Below are 8,530 nucleotides of genomic sequence, written 5' to 3' on the forward strand. Positions count from 1 at the left end.
CAGTAAAAGCACTCAGTCTCAGGCTTAGGTCCAGACTTGGGTTTCTTCTCTTGAGCAGCAATTTGTTTGTTGTTCTTTTTGAAGTTCCCCTTCTTCTTCCCTTTGTCCTTTTTCTTGAAACTGGTGGTCTTATTGACCATCAACACTTGATGCTCCTTCTTGATTTCTACCTCCGCAGCCTTTAGCATTGCGAAGAGCTCAGGAATTGTCTTATCCATCCCTTGCATGTTATAGTTCATCACGAAGCTCTTGTAGCTTGGTGGCAGTGATTGAAGAATTATGTCAATGATGCTATCATCCGGAAGATTAACTCCCAGTTGAATCAAGTGATTGTTATACCCAGACATTGTGAGTATATGCTCATTGACAGAACTTTTCTCCTCCATCTTGCAGCTGTAGAACTCATTGGAGACTTCATATCTCTCAATCCGGGCATTTGCTTGAAATATTAACTTCAACTCCTGGAACATCTCATATGCTCCATGACGTTCAAAACGTCGTTGAAGTCCCGGTTCTAAGCCGTAAAGCATGGCACACTGAACTATCGAGTAGTCATCAGCTTTGCTCTGCCAGACGTTCATAACATCTGGTGTTGCTCCTGCAGCAGGTTTGGCACCTAGCGGTGCTTCCAGGACGTAATTCTTCTGTGCAGCAATGAGGATAATCCTCAAGTTACGGACCCAGTCCGTATAATTGCTACCATCATATTTCAACTTTGCTTTCTCAAGGAACACATTAAAATTCAACGGAACAACAGCACGAGCCATCTATCTACAACAAACATAGACATGCAAAATACTATCAGGTACTAAGTTCATGATAATTTTAAGTTCAATTAATCATATTACTTAAGAACTCCCACTTAGATAGACATCCCTCTAATCATCTAAGTGATCACGTGATCCAAATCAACTAAACCATAACCGATCATCACGTGAAATGGAGTAGTTTTCAATGGTGAATGTCACTATGTTGATCATATCTACTATATGATTCACGCTTGACCTTTTGCTCTCAGTGTTCCGAGGCCATATCTGCATATGCTAGGCTCGTCAAGTTTAACCTGAGTATTTTGCGTGTGCAAAACTAGCTTGCACCCGTTGTAGATGGACGCAGAGCTTATCACACCCGATCATCACGTGGTGTCTGGGCACGACGAACTTTGGCAACGGTGCATACTCAGGGAGAACACTTTTATCTTGAAATTTAGTGAGAGATCATCTTATAATGCTACCGCCAATCAAAGCAAAATAAGATGCTTAAAAGATAAACGTCACATGCAATCAATATAAGTGATACGATATGGCCATCATCATCTTGTGTGCTTGTGATCTCCATCTCCGAAGCACTGTAATGATCACCATCATCACCGGCGCGACACCTTGATCTCCATCGTAGCATCGTTGTCATCTCGCCAACTATTGCTTCTACGACTATCGCTACCGCTTAATGATAAAGTAAAGCAATTACAGGGCGATTGCATTGCATACAATAAAGCGACAACCATATGGCTCCTGCCAGTTGCCGATAACTCAGTTATAAAACATGATCATCACATACAATAAAATATAGCATCATGTCTTGACCATATAACATCACAACATGCCATGCAAAAACAAGTTAGACGTCCTCTACTTTGTTGTTGCAAGTTTTACGTGGCTGCTACGGGCTGAACAAGAACCGTTCTTACCTACACATCAAAACCACAATGATAGTTCGTCAAGTTAGTGTTGTTTTAACCTTCCCAAGGACGGGGCGTAGCCATACTCGGTTCAACTAAAGTTGGAGAAACTGACACCCGCCAGCCACCTGTGTGCAAAGCACATCGGTAGAACCAGTCTCGCGTAAGCATACGTGTAATGTCGGTCCGGGCCACTTCATCCAACAATACCACCGAACCAAAGTATGACATGCTGGTAAGCAGTATGACTTGTATCGCCCACAACTCACTTGTGTTCTACTCGTGTATATAACATCAACGCATAAAACTAGGCTCGGATGACACTATTGAGGAACGTAGTAATTTCAAAAAAATTGCTACGCACACGCAAGATCATGGTGATGCATAGCAACGAGAGGGGAGAGTGTGTCCACGTACCCTCGTAGACCGAAAGCGGAAGCGTTAGCACAACACGGTTGATGTAGTCGTACGTCTTCACGATCTGACCGATCAAGTACCGAACGCACGGCACCTCCGAGTTCTACACACGTTCAACTCGATGACGTCCCTCGAACTTAAGCATCCATTTGCGAAATTTCATAATCATAAAATGCGGCAATTGCTTACATGATTCGGACGGACTTAAGCATCACTATGAGTGAGAAGGTCTCATCGTAGTCAACTCCTAGAACTTGTCGAAAACCTTTTGCAACAAGTCGAGCTTTGTAGACAGTAACATTACCATCAGTGATACGTCTCCAACGTATCTATAATTTTTGATTGCTCAATGCTATATTATCTACTGTTTTGGACATTAGTGGGCTTTATTATCCACTTTTATATTACTTTTGGGACTAACCTATTAACCGGCGGCCCAACCCAGAATTACTGTTTTTTTTGCCTATTTTAGGGTTTCGAAGAAAAGGAATATCAAACGGAGTCCAAACGGAATGAAACCTTCGGGAACGTGATTTTCTCATCAAACATGATCCAGGAGACTTGGACCCTACGTCAAGAAATAAAGGAGGAGGCCACGAGGTAGGGGGCACGCCTACCCCCCCAGGCGCGCCCTCCACCCTCGTGGGCCCCCTGATGCTCCACCGACGTACTCCTTCCTCCTATATATACCTACGTACCCCCAAACGATCAGATACGGAGCCAAAACCCTAATTCCACCGCCGTAACTTCCTGTATCCACGAGATCCCATATTGGTGCCTGTTCCGGAGCTCCGCCGGAGGGGGCATCCATCACGGAGGGCTTCTACATCAACACCATAGCCTCTCCGATGAAGTGTGAGTAGTTTACCTCAGACCTTCGGGTCCATAGTTATTAGCTATATGGCTTCTTCTCTCTTTTTGGATCTCAATACAATGTTCTCCCCCTCTCTTGTGGAGATCTATTCGACGTAATCTTCTTTTTGCGGTGTGTTTGTTGAGACCGATGAATTGTGGGTTTATGATCAAGATTATCTATGAACAATATTTGAATCTTCTCTGAATTCTGTTATGTATGATTGGTTATCTTTGCAAGTCTCTTCGAATTATCAGTTTGGTGTGGCCTACTAGATTGATCTTTCTTGCAATGGGAGAAGTGCTTAGCTTTGGGTTCAATCTTGCGGTGTCCTTTCCCAGTGACAGTAGGGGCAGCAAGGCACGTATTGTATTGTTGCCATCGAGGATAACAAGATGGGGTTTTTATCATATTGCATGAATTTATCCCCCTACATCATGTCATCTTGCTTAAGGCGTTACTCTGTTTTCATGAACTTAATACTCTAGATGCATGCTGCATAGCGGTCGATGAGTGGAGTAATAGTAGTAGATGCAGGCAGGAGCCGGTCTACTTGTCTCGGACGTGATGCCTATATACATGATCATACCTAGATATTCTCATAACTATGCTCAATTCTGTCAATTGCTCAACAGTAATTCGTTCACCCACTGTAAAATACTTATGCTCTTGAGAGAAGACACTAGTGAAACCTATGGCCCCCGGGTCTATCTTCATCATATTAATCTTCCAATACTTAGTTATTTCCTTTACTTTTTACTTTGATTTTATTTTACTTTGCATCTTTATCATAAAAATACCAAAAATATTATCTTATCATATCTATCAGATCTCACTCTCGTAAGTGTCCGTGAAGGGATTGACAACCCCTTATCGCATTGGTTGCGAGGAGTTATTTGTTTTGTGCAGGTACGAGGGACTCGCGCGTAGCCTCCTACTGGATTGATACCTTGGATCTCAAAAACCGAGGGAAATACTTATGCTACTTTGCTGCATCATCCTTTCCTCTTCAAGGAAATCCAACGCAGTGCTCAAGAGGTAGCAGTCAGCGTCAGTCTTCTTCTTGAAGATCCATTTATTCTCTATGGCCTGCCGATCATCGGGCAAGTCAACCAAAATCCACACTTTGTTCTCATACATGGATCCCATCTCAGATTTCATGGCCTCAAGTCATTTTGCGGAATCTGGGCTCATCATCGCTCCCTCATAGTTCGTAGGTTCGTCATGGTCAAGTAACATGACCTCTAGAACAGGATTACCATACCACTCTAGTGCGGATCTTACTCTGGTTGACCTACGAGGTTCGGTAGTAACTTCATCAGAAGTTTCATGATCATCATCATTAGCTTCCTCACTTACTGGTGTTGGAATCACTGGAACTGATTTCAGTGATGAACTACTTTCCAATAAGGGAGCAGGTACAATTACCTCATCAAGTTCTACTTTCCTCCCACTTACTTCTTTCGAGAGAAACTCCTTCTCTAGAAAGGATGCATTCTTAGCAACGAATATCTTGCCTTCAGATCTGTGATAGAATATGTACCCAACAGTCTCCTTTGGGTATCCTATGATGACACATTTCTCCGATTTGGGTTCGAGCTTATTAGGTTGAAGCTTCTTCACATAAGCATCGCAGCCCCAAACTTTAAGAAACGACAACTTGGGTTTCTTGTAAAACCACATTTCATAAGGTGTCGTCTCAACAGATTTAGATGGTTCCCTATTTAATGTGAATGGAGCCGTCTCTAAAGCATAACCCCAAAACGATAGCGGTAAATCAGTGAGAGACATCATAGATCGCATCATATCTAATGAAGTGCGGTTACGACGTTCGGACACACCATTACGTTGTGGTGTTCTAGGTGGCGTGAGTTGCAAAACTATTCCACATTGTTTCAAATGAAGTCCAAACTCATAACTCAAATATTCACCTCCACGATCAGATCGTAGAAAATTGATTTTCTTGTTACGAGGATTTTCCACTTCACTCTGAAATTCTTTGAACTTTTCAAATGTTTCAGACTTGTGTTTCATTAAGTAGATATACCCATATCTTCTGAAATCATCTGTGAAGGTGAGAAAATAACGATATCCGACGCGAGCTTCAATGTTCATTGGACCACATACATCAGTATGTATGATTTCCAATAACTCTGTTGCTCGCTCCATTGTTCCGGAGAACAAAGTTTTAGTCATTTTGCCCATGAGGCATGGTTCACAAGTACCAAGTGATTCATAATCAAGTGATTATAGAAGTCCATGAGAATGGAGTTTCTTCATGCGCTTTACACCAATATGACCCAAACGGCAGTGCCACAAATAAGTTGCACTATCATTATCAACTCTGCATCCTTTGGCTTCAATACTATGAACATGTGTATCATTACTATCAAGATTTAGTAAAAATAGACCACTCATCAAGGGTGCATGACCATAAAAGATATTACTCATATAAATAGAATAACCATTATTCTCTGATTTAAATGAATAACCGTCTCGCATCAAACAAGATCCAGATATAATGTTCATGCTCAACACTGGCACCAAATAACAATTATTTAGGTCTAAAACTAATCCCGAAGGTAGATGTAGAGATAGCGTGCCGACGGAGATCACATCAACTTTGGAACCATTTCGCACGCGCATCGTCACCTCGTCCTTAGCCAATCTTCGCTTAATCCGTAGCCCCTGTTTCGAGTTGCAAATGCTAGCAACTGAACTAGTATCAAATCCCCATGCACTACTGCGAGCATTAGTAAGGTACACATCAATAACATGTATATCAAATATACCTTTCACTTTGCTATCCTTCTTCTTCGCCAAATACTTGGGGCAGTTCCGCTTCCAGTGACCAGTCCCTTTGAAGTAGAAGCACTCAGTCTCAGGCTTAGGTCCAGACTTGGGTTTCTTCACTTGAGCAGCAACTGGCTTGCTGTTCTTCTTAAAGTTCCCTTTCTTCCCTTTGCCCTTTTTCTTGAAACTGGTGGTCTTGTTGACCATCAACACTTGATGCTCCTTCTTGATTTCTACCTTCGCAGCTTTTAGCATTGCGAAGAGCTCGGGAATCATCTTATCCATCCCTTGCATATTATAGTTTATCACGAAGCTCTTGTAGCTTGGTGGCAGTGATTGAAGAACTCTGTCAATGACACTATCATCAGGAAGATTAACTCCCAGCTGAGTCAAGTGGTTGTGGTACCCAGACATTGTGAGTATATGTTCACTGACAGAACTATTCTCCTTCATCTTGCAGTTGTAGAACTTATTGGAGACTTCATATCTCTCAATCCGGGAATTTGCTTGAAATATTAACTTCAACTCCTGGAACATCTCATATGCTCCATGACGTTCAAAACGTCGTTGAAGTCCCGGTTCTAAGCCATAAAGCATGGCACACTGAACTATCAAGTAGTCATCAGCTTTGCTCTGCCAGGTGTTCACAACATCTGGCGTTGCTCCTGCAGCGGGTTTGTCACCTAGCGGTGCTTTCAGGACGTAATTCTTCTGTGCAGCAATGAGGATAATCCTCAAGTTACGGACCCAGACCGTGTAGTTTCCACCATTATCTTTCAACTTAGCTTTCTCTAGGAACACATTAAAATTCAATGTAACAACAGCACGGGCCATCTATCTACAACAACATAGACATGCAAAATACTATCAGGTACTAAGTTCATGATAAATTAAAGTTCAATTAATCAAATTACTTAAGAACTCCCACTTAGATAGACATCTCTCTAATCATCTAAGTGATCACGTGATCCATATCAACTAAACCATGTCCGATCATCGTGTGAGCAAAGCAAAGTAAGATGCATAAAGGATAAACATCACATGCAATCAATATAAGTGATATGATATGGCCATCATCATCTTGTGCCTTTGATCTCCATCTCCAAAGCACTGTCATGATCACCATCGTCACCGTCTTGACACCTTGATCTCCATCGAAGCATCGTTGTCGTCTCGCCAACTATTGCTTCTATGACTATCGCTGCCGCTTAATGATAAAGTAAAGCAATTACAGGGCGATTGCATTGCATACAATAAAGCGATAACCATATGGCTCCTGCCAGTTGCCGATAACTCAGTTACAAAACATGATCATCACATACAATAAATTTTAGCATCATGTCTTGACCATATCACATCACAACATGCCCTGCAAAAACAAGTTAGACGTCCTCTACTTTGTTGTTGCAAGTTTTATGTGGCTGCTACGGGCTGAGCAAGGACCGTTCTTATCTACGCATCAAAAACCACAACACGGTATAGTGATTGCTTTTTGATCTTTAGAAAGAACCTTGTTCATTGAATCTGACTCAACTAAAGTTGGAGAAACTGACACCCACCAGCCACCTGTCTGCGAAGCACGTCGGTAGAACAAGTCTCGCGTAAGCGTAAGCGTAATGTCGGTCTGAGCCGCTTCATCCAACAATACCGCCGAATCAAGAATCAACTAGTGACGGCACGCAATATGTATATACCCACGCCCACAAATACTTTGTGTTCTACTCGTGCATATAACATCTGCGCATAAACCTGGCTCGAATTCCACTGTTGGGGAACACAGTAATTTCAAAAAAATCTGTACGCACACGCAAGATCATGGTGATGCATAGTAACGAGAGGGAAGAGTGTTGTCCACGTACCCTCGTAGACCGTAAGCGGAAGCGTTATGACAGCGCGGTTGATGTAGTCGTAAGTCTTCACAATCGATCGATCCTAGTACTGAAAGTACGGCACCTCCACGATGTGCACACGTTCGGCTCGATGACGTCCCATGATCTCATGATCTAGCAGAGTGTCGAGGGAGAGCTTTGTCAGCACGACGGCTTGATGATGGTGATGATGATGCTACCGGAACAAGGCTTCACCTAAGCACCGCTACGATATGACCAAGGTGGATTATGGTGGAGGGGGGCACCGCACACGGCTAAGAGATCAATGATCAACTTGTGTGTCTATGGGGTGCCCCCTACCCCGTATATAAAGGAGTGGAGGAGCGGGAGGGCCGACCCTCTACTATGGCGCGCCCTGGGGAGTCCTACTCCCACCGGGAGTATGATTCCCCCCTTCCATGTAGTAGTAGGAGAGAAGAAAAGGGAAGAGAGAAGAGAAGGAAGGAGGGGGCGCCGCCCCTCCCCCTAGTCCAATTTGGACTAGGCCTTGGGGGGCACGCGGCCTGCCCTAGGTAGCCCCTCCCTCTCTCCCTAAAGCCCATTAGGGCCCATATACTCCGGGGGGGGGTCCGGTAACCCCCGGTACTTCGGTTAATGCCCGAATTCACCCGGAACCATTCCGATGTCCAAACATAGTCATCCAATATATCGATCTCCATGTCTCGACCATTTCAAGACTCCTCGTCATGTCCGTGATCATATCCGAGACTCCGAACAATATTCGGTACATCAAAACATATAAACTCATAATACCGATCGTCACCGAACGTTAAGCGTGCGGACCCTACGGGTTCGAGAACTATGTAGACATGACCGAGACACGTCTCTGGTCATTAACCAATAGCGGAACCTGGATGTTCATATTGGCTCCCACATATTCTATGAAGATCTTTATCG

The sequence above is a fragment of the Triticum dicoccoides genome, chromosome 5A (genome assembly GCF_002162155.2).
Source record: "Triticum dicoccoides isolate Atlit2015 ecotype Zavitan chromosome 5A, WEW_v2.0, whole genome shotgun sequence".
NCBI classification, from domain to species: Eukaryota; Viridiplantae; Streptophyta; class Magnoliopsida; order Poales; family Poaceae; genus Triticum; species Triticum dicoccoides.